Consider the following 16,976-nt stretch of genomic DNA (forward strand, 5'->3'; position numbering starts at 1 on the left):
TGACCATCAGTATAAAAACTGAGATGTTGGCATTGAGCTGTCCATAATGATGTGTGGACCTTTCTCTAAAGCATCCAGAAAATAAATTAAATATCAGGACCTATCACTGCATTCAAGAGCACAAAATTCATTTTCTTCCTTTTGCCAGAACTGCTGCCTTGCACTTGTCCACTTAAAGCACTGGGTGACATCTTAACTGCTGTTCAGTTCTGTATTTTTCTGTTCTACTGGATACTGTGGCAACACCTGTTAGTCACTATCCTAAACATTTATGCTTCTTCAAAGGCGGTGTGTGGTGTGTGTGTGTGTGTGTGCGCGCGTGCTCCCTTCATTAATATTGGAAGAGGCAATGAAATGTATTCCGTTTGTGCAACTGTGCTGCCTTCTCAAGCATAGCCTTCCTACTGGGGGGTGGATTGGATGAGGACTTTTACATTACTCAGAATTAGGGGTGTAAGAAGGTGCAGAATAGGAATTATCACAGTTCAGGGATACATTTCAGCCAATATAAGGCCAAAAGTAGGGTGCTGAGCAGCATAGCTGAGGCCTATGGAAGAGGTGATCTCTTTGGGGAGTCACAAGAGTTGAAGATGCATTTGGTACCTGGACCTAAAGATTCCCCACCATTGAAATAGTACAAATAGTTTGGTGTTGTGTGAACTTAACTCCCAAACTACTACAAAAAAAAGAAAGAAAGAAAAAAGGTTGAAATGGGGGCAGGGGTTTAATGACAGTGACAGCTTTCCAGGATCCCCAGCAGTGTTTGATAACAGAAGTTGGTTGGTTGGTTGGTTGGTTGGTTTAATGCTGACCTTCAGCTGAAAGATTTCTAGTGCCAAAGGTCTAACACAGACTAGCATGCCTTCTAGATTGCTCTGTTTTTTTTAAAATATAAGGCTCTGTCAAGAGCTTTATATGAATTACCTAAGAGACTATTCCCTCCCTAAATTAGATACTGAGAAATAAAAACCAAATATGTAAATATAATGTATCCATTACCAAGAAATTAATTTCAAAAACAGATGGGTTTCAGAAGGGCTGTTGCCAAATATTTTTGAGGTTCTTGTGCCAGAGGGCAGTTTGTTCACAACAGAGGAAAATGTATTCCATTAAACTCTGGACAAAAATGATTCCACCCCCCTTCTCGAATGGCCTTTTAATGGGCCGTTGGAAACGAGGGCATAAGGATCAACTGAGCATTACACCCCTGAGAAAATTGTGGGCTTATCATATTGGGCCCTTCACTTCTCCAGAATTGAAGAAGGTACATAAAAAGATCTTAACTTTAATAAAAATTAGTGCGCTAGAATAATTAATTCCAGTTCGCTCTCCAGAGACTAAGAACTCCCTTGAAATTTACAGCCTCCTTTCTCTTCACATACGTGAAGCTAGATTTCATTCCATTCCAATTTCAGCTCTCAACAAAAGATACTGAGATATGCAGGCCAGCTAATGACGAACTCTCATTTTTACATGAGACGAGGGAGTCTAATTGTGCAGCACATAATGTTGTGCAGAACATAATATTCGAGGTACAGGACAAGAGGAAGTGTCAATGAGCCCTTAATCTGTCCTTCAGGGTCTTTGAGGGTAAAATGTTAAAACTTGACAACAAAACTGCTCTTTTGTACTTTGGTTCCACCAAATTTGTAGACCACCCTTCATCATGTCAACATGATCCCAGGGTGGTTTACAGCAGTGTGCAAAATGTAATGGGGAACATTGAGATGTTTTGGAAGGGTGAACATGAGTGGACAAAAAGTTCAAGGGAAAAAAGGTAAAGCTTTTAAAATCTGTGTAACTGTAAGAAAGGACAAACGGTGGACAAAGCTGAAGGGTTAACTTTTGAATAAATGTGTTTTTAATAAGTAAATAAAAATATAGAAGTGATTGACAGGCGAGTGGCTCTGTTCATCTGCCAAAGTTGGCCCTTAGCAGTAGGGAGATAACAGTTTGGTCTGCTGGGCTAGAAAGGTTCACCAGCCCCTGCTTTATGATATCCCAATCCTGTTCCACTGCTGATCTCAGACGAATTTATTTCTCTAAAAATAGAAAGCTAAGAAACTCCCCCCCCCCCGAGTCTGGATTTCCTGGGAAATATGAGCCTCATACAGAAGGGCAAAAATGCTTTACACATCAAACTGGACCTTATGCAACCAATTTTTAAACTTCATTATACTTTGGTTTTTCCATTGTTCGCTGAGCTTTAACCTCTATTAGCAACAAGTTCAATTTACATTTTCTACTAGTTTTTCTGCCTCAAAATAATAAGCAAATGTTTCCAGTTAGCTATTTTTTCCTTGTTGGTTTCCATGTTGAATTCCTGGAGTGTTCTTAAGGTGCAGTTTTGTCCATTTGGTGTGGTGTTGGTGGGACCTAATTAGCCTTTTCAAAACAGCTCAGAGCATTGGAAAATTGGAGGAAGCTGTTTTGAGCAGCACAGTGTATTTGGCATTCTTTGTTAGCCCTACTTTCCTTTGCTAAGCCACAGTAATGAAGGGAGAGATACCAGTGAGGAACTCTAATGTGTTAAGAATCACTGTGTTTGGGTACCAGCAGCAAATTCCTCAGTGGTCTTGTTAAGATGCATAATCTTTGTTCCTTAGTTTTACTCATCTGTCAAATGGTAAGAATAGCTGTTCACCTTACAGGTATAGTTGTCAAAACCAATTAGTTGCATTGTGCAGTACCGATGTAAAGGTATGTCCAGATGTGAGGAAAGAAGGTAGAAATAGAGAAGACTGAAGTGCTAGCCAAGAGCAAGGTGCACAGAGGAAAGGGCAATAATTCAACTACATAGGACAGAAAACTGGGCGGAATAACATCTCATGAGATAACAGCAAGAATTGGAAACACAAATAACTATTGCAATAAAAGAAAATAGATGTAAAGGAAGTGTATTCCCCCAAACAACAACAACAAAAATATGGGCAGAGATGGTCTGAAAAAGAGCAATTCTCTATGGAAGATGCAGCAGAATGCAGTGGCCAGACTGGCTGACAACCTGTGACACCATGATTAAAACAGGTGTAATAGCTTCCCATCTTCCACCGAGTCAGGCTCAAATCCTTGTATTAATTACAAAGCGTTGTACAATTTAGGTCCAGGGTAGCTCAGAGATTGCCCCAGCCATTATATCCCAGCTCGATCACTGAGATCATCTGCAGAAGCATGACTGGTGTTACCCAAGTTGGCGAGACTCATTTGATAACACCAAGAAATAAAGCCTTAAGTTTCATTGGGCTAGTATTGTGGAACACTATGCCAATAGAGATTAAGCAGGCAATAAAGATCCAAGCCTGGCAAGGAAGCATACTGCATGAGATGTTTATTAAATATACTCCTTTAAAGATGGTTGCATGGGAATCTTGGAAGCTGCTTTATACCAAATCTGGCCATTGGTCCATTTAGCTCAGTCCTGCCTACACTGTTTGCCAGAAGCTCTCCAGCGTTTCAGACAGGTGCCTCTCCTAGCCCTAGCTGGAGCTGTTGGGGATTGAACCTGGGATTTTCTGTACACAAAGCAGATGGTCTACCACTGAACTTCAGTCCTCAGCTAGTGGAGAATATTTACAGATACTGTTTTAAAGGGTTTTTATGATACTGACTATAAAAGGCCTTGAAAAAACATTTGTTTTGAAATGTGGCATATACATCCTTGAAATAAATCAATAAGCACACACTTGAAGCCTTCTATGAAAATGCTGGTTCATTGGTCTCATAATTGTGCTTAAGGGAAAAGTAAGACCACATTGTAAATTCCATTTTACTTTACACATTCAGCCTAACTGAATATACAGTTTCCTCTAATCTTGAACTAGTTCTTATACCAAATTTAAAGTCCCTGCTGAGGAGAGATTAGGCATGGGTATTGGAATGGAAAGGAAGGTTTCTGCTGCTTCACCTGACTGGACCTGGAATCAAGATACAGAGAGATGGGAAAGTAAAATTTCCTTAACTAACTGTGCCTAAGAACTCAAATGTTCCTTTTAAACTAAGCTTGCTTAAGAACGGGAACATGGACTGCATAGATACAGACTGAATGATAGACCAAAGACATAAAACTCTGATGAACATCTGAGCTAGTGAACATTTAACTTTAAAATTGCATTCCTTGATTTAATCATGTTGTGTTGATCTAAGGCCAAATGACATATGATGGAGGCAAGCACATTTGTACATCCACAGGGCCAGTGTGAAAGGCCAAGACCTCCTACCTGAGTGACAACCTTTTCCTAGAAGTTGGGGAGTATGCAGCATTAACGGCTACCAGTTTCACTAGTCGGGAAGCTATAATCTCAAGTGAGTAGAACAGAAATAAAAAGCATTGCCCAGGAAAAGAAGAATGGGGGCTGTTCTCTTTACTTTAGCCTTTTATTTTAAAACATTTTCTTCTTGTATAAAACAAGCTGGATCAAAAAGTCAAATACAAGGATAGATCAAAAGTCAATAGTTATGCTGATTTAATTCATTCATTAATTTCCCTTCTCTGATAAAATCCGATCTTCTTAATAACAAAGCAGGTAAGCAAACAGATGTGCATCTGTTGCTTCCTCCAGTCTCATATTTCAAATCCTTCACTCTCCCTCTCCCCTTGCCTTGATGAAGGCATTGAAAACCTTGGTTACTATCTCAGTTAGAACTCAAGCACGCAAAGCTAGGCTGAGTTGGTGGTTTTCATATCAGGCATCAAAATAACATTCAGACTTGGCAATCCCCCAACATTCCCTTGAGATTCACACTATTCATTTATTCCTAAATGGGCACCAAAATGGTTTTCCTCTTGAAGTTCTCTGTTAAATGGCTAAAGCAGTCACCTGAGATCTGTCACACCACCAGCAGCACACAGCTTCCCTCGTCTTCTGTTGATGCCACAGTGCTGCTTCAGGGTCCATCACTGATGCCAGGGTCCATCACTGATGTGGGTTGCACATATCATCCTCCTCAGATATTGATTACCTGCCAAAATGGCTCCTAAGCAGTTTACAACTTACAAGATCAATCAGGGCTTTTTTTCAGCCAGAACACAGTTCTAGCATCTCTCAGGTGGATACCATTGCCATTCTAAGAGAGCAAGGGAGAAGTTCATGGTGAGTTTTGACACCCCTTTTTATAGCACTGAGATCATATAAAACATCCTTAATTAAAAGACAGACAGTTAAAAGACATAAGAATTAAACAGATGGGGGGGTTAAAACAATAAAACCAGAAGTTCAGGGGAATTCTTGCCTAAACAGGTCTATAGGAGCCAGCCAAATGCCAACTTAGATAGGGCCTCTCATTTTCTAGTAGGGAGGGTGTTCAACAAGACTAGCTGCCATCAGTGAAAAATCCTTTCTCTATGTTGCCACAAGCTGATAATGATCAGGCCTTGGCAAAACTAATTAGGTTCCATCAGCTGATTGTAGTGGCCTTACCAGATAGCAGAAGACAGTTTTTCAGGTAACCTGATCAAGGGTTATTTTGGGTTTTCTATGTAAGTAGCAGGACCTTAAAACTGGGTCAATAGCTAATAGGCAGCCAGCGGAGAAGCCACACCATTAACATGATATGTCTGTGGGAAGGGTGTTATTGTTTTGTTTTGTTTTTATTATTTTGTTTTGTGTTTTTGTTTTGTATTTTTATCTTGGGAACCACCCTGTGATCACAGAATCACAGAGTTGGAAGGGCCCTGAGAGTCATCCAGTCCAACCCCTTGTAATGCAGGAATATTTTCCTTAAGGTGGGGCTCAAACCCACAACCCTGGAATTAAGAGTCTCATGCTTTGATGACTGAGCTCTCCCAAGCAACTACTTCATCTTCAGATGAAGGTAGGTATAAAAACACCCCCCAAGTTGTTGAGCTTTTTCTGCCTCTAGAATAACAATCTGTACATAATATATACAGAGAGAGAGAGAGAGAGAGAGAGAGAGAGAGAGAGAGAGAGAGATATGTGTGATAATATTTGACTTAGAACCTGAAAGACACAGTACAAAGGAAGGAAGAATAGGCCCTCACTACCTTCTGCCATGATACTAAAAGTGACCTGGACTTGGATGAAAGTGATTTACACATTTAAATACTTTTTAGTTAATTCATAAAGGTAAAGGGACCCCTGACCATTAGGTCCAGTTGTGGCCAACTCTGAGGTTGCGGAGCTCATCTCGCTTTACTGGCCAAGGGAGCCAGCGTACAGCTTCTGGGTCATGTGGCCAGCATGACTAAGCCACTTCTGGCGAACCAGAGCAACGCACGGAAACACTGTTTACCTTCCCGCCAGAGCGGTACCTATTTATCTACTTGCACTTTGACGTGCTTTCAAACTACTAGGTTGGCAGGAGCAGGGACTGAGCAACGGGAGCTCACCTTGTTACGGGGATTTGAACTGCTGACCTTCTGATTGGCAAGCCCTAGGCTCTGTGGTTTAGACCACAGTGCCACCCACTTCCCTAATTAATTCATAGTACCACTCTATTCTGCCTTAGTCAGACCACACTTAGAATACTGTGTCCAATTCTGGGCACCACAATTTAAGAAGGATGTTGACAAGCTGGAATGTGTGCAGAGGAGAGCAACCAAGATGATCATGAGTCTGGAAACCAAGCCTTATGAGGAGCGGTTAGAGGAGCTGGGTATGTTTAGCCTGGAAAAGAAGAGACTGAGAGGAGATATGATGCCCATCTTCAAATATCTTAAGGGCTGTCACATGGAGGAGGAAGCATGCTTGTTTTCTCCTGCTCTGGAGGGCAGGACTTGAACCAATGACTTCAAGTTGCGAGAAAGAGTCAGACTAAACATACGGAAAAACTTTCTAAAAATAAGAGTTGTTCAGCAGTGGAACGGATTCCCACCAGAGGTGGTGGACTCTCCCTCCTTGGAGGTTTCTGAGCAGAAGTCGGATGGCCATCTGTCATGGATGCTTTAGCTGAGATTCCTGCATTGCAGGGGGTTGGACTAGATGACTGTTGGGGTCCATTCCAACTCAAAGATTCTATGATTCTATGTTTTCGGGCAGGTTTTTTGTTTTGTATTGTTTTTGGAAAAATAGAAACATTATCAATCCAGGAATAAGAGAAATGATTTATGCACAGATCTATCCTTCTCTATCTGGGATGAAAGACATGTTTAGATGAAGCGGAGGGTTCAGTTCCAATCACCTTTCCCTTTTTCTTCAAGGAAGAAGATTGCCCTCTTTCTTGCCTAGGCATTACATGTGAATGGGATAGACACATGTATAAACAAATGCATCCATCAATGTCACATTTAAGAACACAAGAATCAGATGACACTGAGTCAGATCATTGGTCCTATACTGAACCTAAATGCAGCATTGCTTATACAGTGGTACATCGGGTTACGAACTTAATTAATTCCTGAGGTCTGTTCTTAACCTGAAACCGTTCTTAACCTGAGGTGTGCTTTCGCTAATGGGGCCTCCCACTGCCACCATGCAATTTCCATTCTCATCCTGGGGCAAAGTTCTCAACCCAAGGTACTACTTCCGGGTTAGAGGAGTTTGTAACCCGAAGTGTTTGTAACCCGAGGTACCACTGTACCAACCAGCAGTGGCTCTCTTACCAAATATCTTTCTGCCCAGCACCACCTGGGCCACATTAACACCATACGTTTAAAGCAGTATGTTACCAGTTTAAACAGTCTTGATGTTCCTCAATGAATCGTGGGAGCTCTCATTCATTAAGCATGCTAAGAGGAGACCTCAGAGTGGTTTAATAATCAATCAGTCTTCTCAGGGAACTCTAGGAATTGTAGCTCTGGGACAGGAAAACAACTCTCAGCACCTTTAACAAACTGCAGGTCCCAGATGGGCTACGATTCTGTGGCAGAGCATCTGCTTTTTGCTTAGAAGGTCCCAGGTTCAATCCCCGGCATTTCCAGTTAGAGATGGGAGGCACTCCCTGCCTGAAAACCTAGAGAGATGCTGTCAGTCAGTGTAGACAGTACTGAACTAGATGGACCATTGAGCTGGCAGTGGCAGAGCCAGTGCTAGCCAATGTAGACAATACTGAGCCAAAAGTGACCTATGGTTTGACCTGGCATAAAGCAACTCCCAATGTACAGATTGTTATTCTAGAGGCAGAAATGGAGGCTCTGCACACCACAATGAGCACTGAAGTCACTGCAGGTAACAGCAGCAAAGAAAGGGAAACAGATGAGAAGTCTGGCTCCTAAAGCCCCACTCCCAATGTCAGCCCAGCCCTGCAAAAAAAAATTAAAAATGTGTACTCATCTTATTTCCTTTTATGCCTTGCTCTCATGTTGACATATCCTAGGCAAAACAAGCCATTCAGCAATAGGTCGTAATTATAACAGTGGGCTCGTGTCAGAGTAAAATGTCACTTCTAACAATACATAGAGTGCTTTTGGCCTGTAGTTCTTAGTAGGGAAGCTTGAGGAATTCAGTATTTGCGAATCGTGATATGAACTGACCTGATCCCCTGCCTGCTAGGCTAATGTGAGCATTGAAACATAGCTGTCTGTCAGATTTTATACTGCTCCAGATCTTGTGACACAGTTCTTTGTGCAATACATACATACATACATACATACATACATACATATATACATACATACATATCCAAACGTACTTAAAAGGGTGGGGGAACCCACTCCAAAATATGTATGTAAATACTTTTGATGCAGATTTTTTTTTAAAAAAATAAGCATTTATTTAAAATCACATTAACACTGGAAAAGAACAGAACAGAACAAATTTATGAATGAACACATGGGAAAGCGGCATGGACCATATATTGACCAATTCATCCATTCATCTTCTCCATAGTATTTCTTAAGTAAGTAATTTCCCCAGGCAAAAATGTTTTACATTTCTAGTATATGAGGAAGTCCAAAATGGCTGTAATAAGTAGTTCTGGTAACACTGGCTTCAGTTCCTCTCTTAATGTGAAGGAACTCATTTATAATATCGTAACACTTCATCCAGTTATTGCAAGAGACATTGACAGTTGTCTCCCCAACAACCTCAGCCTGCCCCTACCTGTCTGCCTTCTTACTTACAACCTGTCCAGAGGTTGCCACTGTCTGTCAGCTTCCTCATCCTTAGTCTCTGAGTTGCTTTTGTAGAACTGATCAGGGAAGAGGATAGGGACAAGAGAATAACTAGTTTGTTCCACTTGTTGTTGGCTTTGCCTTCACTTGTTGGTCCACCCCAGTAAGCACCAGTCACCACTGGCTAGAGCCTTCATCACCACCACAAAATCCTGAGTGCTTTTCAGCAGGGGTAGCCAATGCAGTGCCCTCCAGCTGCTGCTGTCCTACAACACCTGTCATCCCTGACTGGGAATTCTATGAGTTGTAGTCCAACATCAACTCAAGTGCTCACATTGGCTATCCTTGCTTAACACTATAAATCCCTGTTATGATATTTTAAATTGCTATACAGTTACAGCAAAGTTCAAATTGCTAATGCACCTCATGCATTTGCTTTTTGTGAATTTTGGGACTTTGACAAAGATAACTATATATTTGGATGTGGTTTTGTCATAAGAATAGAATGTAGTTCTTAAAAAAATATATAAATCTCCTGTGCCATCTATACATTAATTGCCAACTGTTTTCTTCCTGATTTATTAAAACTCAGCATAAATACGCAAATTGTATGATCATTGGCAAAAAAGCAATTATTGGAATTGCTGTTTAGGTGTGTCTGCGTAGGATACAAATTCTACAGCAATTTAAGCACCAGAAAAAAAATGTTATTATTCAGTTATTCATAGAGAGGAATCAATAAAAGGAGCCACTGGAATTCATTAAAAAAAATAGATTCAATTACCTAAGCTGGATTTTAAAAAATAGCAACTGTAATGGTGGTTCTCTTTGGATGTCCCTCTTTTCAGACTTATCAGTTCTTTAGTTTATTATATTGCTTTATTTATGAGCAAAATCCAGCAAAAAGTCATATTTTAACTCTTAATTTCCCCATGGTGGAAGCTGCTGTCATTATTAAAACATTTATATCCCAACTTTCCTATAAGGAACTCTTTAAAAAAAAAAATAATATTTTAATTGGTTTTTACATATATTTTCCAAATAACATCTCTCATCTTATACTACATTTTGGCTATAAGCCTAAGACTTCCATCAACCATGTCTAGTGATTTTCGACCTTCCTCTCTTAGTCTTGCATTTCCTAGTCTTAATAATTACTTTTAATAATCCATACTTTAAAGTCCATTCTCCTAAATTTTTCCTGTAATATTTCATATAGTTCTCCTTACAAAACTTCTTGTAGTCCTACAAGCATAGTCAGCTGATTACAATTGTTTTTCAAATAACCCGCAAATTTACTCCAATCCTTCAAGAATTTCTGGTCCTGCTAGTTTCGAATTCTTCCTGTCATCTTATCCAATTCTGCATAGTCCATTAATTTCATCTGCCATTCGTCTTTCATCGGCAATTCTTCCTGCTTCCATTTCTGTGCCAATAACACTCTTGCTGCCGTTGTCGCATATATCTTTTTTATCTTGCCTATTAATGTCCATACCTACAATCCCAAGTAAAAATGCTTCTGGCTTTTTTATAAATGTATATTTCAACATCTTTTTCATCTCGTTGTAAATCATCTCCCCGAAACCTTTCACCTTTTTACATTCCCACCACAGATGATAAAAAGTACCATCTTTTTCCTTACATTTCCAACATTTGTTACTTATTTTATACATTTTAGCTAATTTCACTGGTGTAATATTCCATCTGTACATCATTTTCAGCATATTTTCTTTCAAGGTATTGCATACAGTAAATTTTATTCCTTCTTTCCACAATTTCTCCCAGTCTTTTAACTCTATATTATAACCAAAATCTTTGGCCCAATGTATCATAACCAACTTAACCTTTTTATCTTTCAAATGTCATTCCAACAGCAATTTATACATATTAGACAATGTTTTAAAATTATTATTTAAAATTTCCATTTCAAATTTTGACTTAGTATAACCAAATGCCTTCTACTTTAAGTCCTCTTTAAAGATTTCATTAATTTGGCAATAGTGCAACCAATCATTTACATATTCTTCCTATAAGGAACTTAAGGTGGTATACAGGATTCTCATCTTCCCCATTTTATCTCTAGATGAAGCTAAGAGAGGCAGTGGGTTGTATACAACTGATGTTTACTCAGAGCAGTCCTATTGAAATTAATGGCCATGACTAAAGAAGGACCATTAATGTCAATGAGGCTACTCTGAGTAAAGGTTTGTTGAATACAACCCTAGTCATTATCCCAAGTTCTCCCAGTCCATTTCATGGGTGAGTGAGGTTCTCTTCCAACACCCTAACCAGTACACCACACCTTACACCTTACTGAGCATCTGTCATGGACTGGCTGAATGCAGGGGAAGAAGGCTGAGAGCCAGGGAATTGGTGGTGAGAAGACAATGAGTGGTCAGAGGGAGAAAACTGGTAGGAGGAGGTGTCAGAAGTTGTAACATAGTTTAGTGAGCATGAAGAGTCTGAGGCAGAGAGCAGTCTGAGGCAGAGGCAGAAGCAGAGTGAGACTAAGATGCAGAGATTAGGCAGGCTGCTGAAGAAGTCAAGGAGTCTTCCCCCTCCTGCTGTGATCAGCTTTCCTTCCCCCACCCCGCCATCTCAGATTACTTGTGAAGGACCCAGGGGAGAAGGACCTTCAGTCCTCGCAAGTCTCTCCCTCATTGGGAGGAGCTCCTTTGCTCAGCAGGCCTGAGCTGTTTTGTTTCTTTGAATAAAGTTACCTTCACTGACACATTGTGCTGGCCTGCTCCTGACACTCACCCTGACACCCTGTGCCTGTGGAACTCCCCACCCACTACATCAGTGTTTTTCAACCACTGTTCCGCGGTGATGTTGCCTGGTGTGCCGTGGGAAAAATTGAAAAATTCGAAAGATTTTTTTTTACCAAATGTCAAATTTTCGCCCACTAGGCGGGCGCTGGACTGCGTCCACCCTATTTTCCATCCGTCCTGGGTGGGGATCAGATCGGATGGGATCAGATGAGAGCGGACAGGCGGTCTGCTCTCATCTGATTCCCCATAGAGAGCAACGGGGCTCTGACATCTCCCTCTCCGCACACAGTGCGGAGATGGAGCTGTCATCCGCCGGCTCAGCGGGGATCAGCGGATCGATCCCCGCTGAGCAGAGAATGGTCCGCAACGTATTTGATTCCTATTCAAGAGAATTACTTTATATATAGTCAATATAGGCACAGAGTTAATTTTTTTAACATTTTCTAATGGTGGTGTGCCTCGTGATTTTTTTCATGAAACAAGTGTGCCTTTGCCCAAAAAAGATTGAAAAACACTGCACTACATCAGCCCTTCCACTAATGACTTTCAGTAGTATTCCAAAGTGTTTTTAATTGGCATTTATGCTGGTGCTTTTCTGATGGTGGATCTGTGGATGTACTATTTTAGATGCTTCTATCAGTTTTTGTCTATTGGTATGGTTTTGAGCTCCTGCCGTGTTGATTTGTCGATGTATTGTCCTGTTTTAGATGATGCGTCTATTATTTGATGATTTGTAACGTTATAGATTTGTTTTGTATGTTGGGAGCCACCTTGAGAGGACCAACCCTGACAGGCAGACTGTAAATTAAGGAGATAATAAACAGACTAGAAAATCCACAGATTGAAACAGGGCCCCTTTTACATACAAATAAGGTGCTACACCACTCAGCCAGAGTCCAGGCCCATCCTGTTATGGTGTAGGGTGAGTATATCTCAATGCCCCACTGAATGATGAACTCTGACTCAGATTTTGTTTTCTGCTACAAACTTTGATGTTAACATCAGTACAGTACTACTGTTAGGAGTGTGCGGGTGCTAGACTCCCTTAAATTCCTAATCCAGTAGGTGCTATAATTTAATTAAGGCTTGGGGTGTCAAAAAGCTAAGCTAGCCTAGCCTCCTACACTATGTGTTGGGCTTCAGGGAATCTGATCCCTCCCACAGTGTCAGCCAAGAAGCAGATAAACAAGAAGATTTCTTACCAAGCCTTTTATTCAATATTCACAGAGAATGTCGAAATGCCATCTCTCTTAGATAATGGCATTGCTCCGAGTAAAGTGCCACCCCCTCCATCTCTCCTATTATATGTCATCCCTGCATTGGATGATCTGTGCTTTCTGCCTCTGAGCTTTCTGTTCTATTACTCTCATGCATACCTAGTCCTGGGAGAGGGGGTGTCAGGCCTGGGATTCGGACTCAGAGGTTGAACCTGAGGAATCCCAGCCTGCACAGGAGTCCCCGCCTCCAGAACCAGCTGAGCCGGGGCTGGGGCCTGAGCCTGAAGGGTCCTCACCTGTTCTGGATCCTCCGGTGCAGGCACCAGCTGAGTCTGCTCTGGCCCCTGAGGTGATGGAGGACCCATTGCCTGCAGGTGGTCCACTCTCAGCCCCATCAGGAGAAGAAGAGGTTGCCTCTGGGTCCGGTAACCCTCCAGCCTCTCCTGAGCTACAGAGGCTCAGGGCAGAGAGGCGGAGGGAACTAAGTTCCTGCAGGAGGAGTACTCGCCTCCAGGCCAGGAGAGGCGAGTCACCTGTGGACCGGGGCCGCCCTATGCCTAGGGGCAGATAAAAGCCAGTCAGCCCCAGTCCCAGGTTGTGGGAGCAACATTGTTGGTAACCTGTTCCTGCTGGCATCCTGTCCTGCTCTTCTGCCAGAGTTTCTGACCTCACCCGACTCCTTGCCTTGGACCCTGCTTCAGCCTTGACGGACAGCCCCCATACCACACCATTGACCTCGGACTGGACTCGCACCACGTCACACAGTAACTCCCCGGGACCAGCACAAATGCTTTCTAAAGACACTGAGTCTGTCAGCTGTCTCTCCCCTGATGCGCCTTCTACCTGCTGCTTCTTCCCAGCTTCTCCCCTCTGCAGCCTCGGAACTATGACCTTCTGCAAATCACTGTTGTAAATCTATACTGTCCCCTTCTTCTCAGAAAAGGTTCAGGAATGGGGCGGCGACCCCCACCATTCCTCCTCAGTCCAGTCCCTGACACTGTGTGAAATGACAGCAAGATCCTGTGTACTAGGCTGTGAACTAGATACTTCTAAATCCTCTGGAATCAGCATGTGTTAACAGCTAATTAAACCAGGCTTTAATTAGCTAATTAAACCAGGTTTCCTTTAGGACCATTAGGACAACAGAGGCTATTAGGACGACAAAGGTGAGAGCTGTGATGCGCACTAGAGAGGAAGAGGCAGAGCATGATGTTGGATCTCTGCTTGAATCCTAGGCTGTGCCTATGGGGGAAGCAAGACCCTATTGGAATGCTGATACAGTGGTACCTCAGGTTAAGTACTTAATTCGTTCCAGAGGTCCGTTCTTAACCTGAAACTGTTCTTAACCTGAAGCACTACTTTAGCTAATGGGGCCTCCTGCTGCCGCCGCGCCACCAGAGCACAATTTCTGTTCTTAACCTGGAGCACTATTTCTGGGTTAGCGGCGTCTGTAACCTGAAGCATATGTAACCCGAGGTACAAATGTACTGTGAACACCTCCATTATATGTCCAGGTTATATATATATGTGCACATAAACCATATATCATAAAGACACCACAGTCTCGGCTGTGCCACATTTCCAAAAGGAAACACAGACCCTGGGTGAGTGCCTGAAACCCTTGGAATCTTGCCATTGCCACCAGGGGGGTAAAACTGTCATTCTGGCCCAGAATGCACCATTGCTGGTGCCAGTTATTTATTTTTGGAACATAAACTACTATTGCTGCTGCAGACACATAATTCCTGCAGCGTTGAGACACCAAGTAGATAATGTTTCTCTAATACCCAGCCTCTCTCCTGCAGACAAGGGATGTAGTAAAAGTTACCCATTTAGCTTTTGGTTGCAGTGCTGCAAGAATCAATTAAGAGCAAAGGATATATGATGGGGAATTCTTCTCTACAAGAAAGCAGTCTATATTATATAACTAATAAAATGATCATTGATCTGTAAAAGTTGCAGAGCTGATAAAGCAAATCCTTCACTAGGGTTTCTGGGACAATTTTGCCCTATGAAGAATGAACTCCAAAGCCAGCAGGAAACACCCCCCCCCCCCATGTTTTGTTGACGAATTACTTCACTTGGCTGCCCCCCAAAAGCAACACCTTTTTTTTTCACCATCCAAATTTTAATTCTGTTCCTACTATTTGCTAGCAAACTTCAACATAACAAGATAATTTGAGCAATCAAGTCACTGAAATTGCAAGGAAGTAAATTGAGGAAGCAAAATCAAATTATTTAATAATTATAGGCATTTCACTTCTTCCCCACTAACTTAAATGAACCTTGAACCCATCGTTAAAAAAAAAAAATACTGGTAGATTTTGGTGTAAAAAAATGTTGGTAATATGAAGCATAATAGGCTCAATAGGTCTTTTTGGGAAAACCAGACTAACACAGCAAACATAACCTTAGTTGGGCAGCAGCAGGTGTGGCATAGCAAATACTGCATCTGAACCCATGCCACTCATGCCAACTGGGGTAAAAGGGGAGGGAGGGAGGGAGGCAAAAGCCAGTTCCATACTGGAGCTGACAGAGTGATCAGGGCCCTATGAGGATCAGTGCCATCAAATTATGGCAATGGGTCAGGCCTGGGATCCAGTGGAACCTGAGCTAGCTCAGCACCTCCCTGCCAATGAATGTCTCATTTGGGGGCTTTCCATAGGATACTGCCATTTGGAATCTCCTTGGTGGTACTTCCACCCATCTGCACTTTCAGCGGGTGAAACAAGCAACTACACCCTGGATGGGTGATGATTCTACAGGTGGGGAATGGCAGAGTTGTTTGGGCTTAGTGGAAGGAGACTTCCACCCCACCCAGAACAGTAGGTTTGGGATTTGGGTTGCAGCATTAAGTGTTAGATATTTGCACTAACTTGCTTTTACACTGAACCTTTAACACTCTTTGGCTGAAGATGAAACTCTCTTAAATTGGTGGACCTGCTTCAGTGGAAGTGGTTTGAGTACTGAAGCCAAAAATTGGAGCATGCTCGCAAGGGTTGGTGTTAATTAATTGATGTTTGCAATGCAGATAGGAAATTAACAGATGCATATAGAATGGTTGCCCTGACATCTTAACAGTTTTGACTTTGCAATTAGATTGGATTCCCTTTTGCATTCACATTACTTAGTTTGGGGAATACTCAAAGTCCCTGAACACTGCAGAGACAGTAATTAATTTCTTAAGTAATTATAACATTTTTGATGTGATCACCAATTGAACATTTGTACTGAACAAGTGAACTTAACTGGTTGAGATGGGTTTTAGTTAAGATATTTGTATCCTTGAAATACAATACTTGGGGAAGGCTACCCCTCAACAGAGGCTCCCCATTGGACAGCCATCTGTTAGGAATGCTCCCGTGCTGAATTTCTTGCAAGGCCCCTTACATCCCCTTGATTCTTTGTCTTCCTTGTTGGTATTTATATTTTTGAGATGCACAGAATTGTCTTCTGTATATAGGAATTTTCATGTTCATGTTCATGTTCATTTGATTTGATTTATTGCATTTGTATCCCACCTTTCCTTCAAGAAGCTGAAGAAGGCATATGTAGTTTTCCTCCTCTCCATTTTATCCTCACAGCAATCTGAGAGGTAGGTTAGACTGAGAGGGAGAGGCCTTAGGTCACCCAGTGAGCTTCATGGCTAAGTGGGGATTTGAACCCTGGTCTCTCAGGTCATAGTTCAACACCCTAAACACTACACCAAACTGACTCTTTTAAATTTTAAGATACAAAAACAAAGACTACTAAGCATGATCAGTCTACCTCCCAAGCATATTATACCATACTATTATCATTATTTTACAACTATGCACAGTCTTAAGCAATCTTGAAACGCAGTTTGGGCTGGGTTACCAATTCAGGTTTGGCAATGAGCTATGATTTGCAGTAAGCATAGTCTGCCCGAGTAAGATAAAATATATCTTGGGGAAGGAACTTGCTCAAAATCTTAATGTTAAGCTTGTAGCACAGGTTGTT

Source organism: Podarcis raffonei, chromosome Z, assembly GCF_027172205.1.
Source record: "Podarcis raffonei isolate rPodRaf1 chromosome Z, rPodRaf1.pri, whole genome shotgun sequence".
Classification (NCBI taxonomy): domain Eukaryota; kingdom Metazoa; phylum Chordata; class Lepidosauria; order Squamata; family Lacertidae; genus Podarcis; species Podarcis raffonei.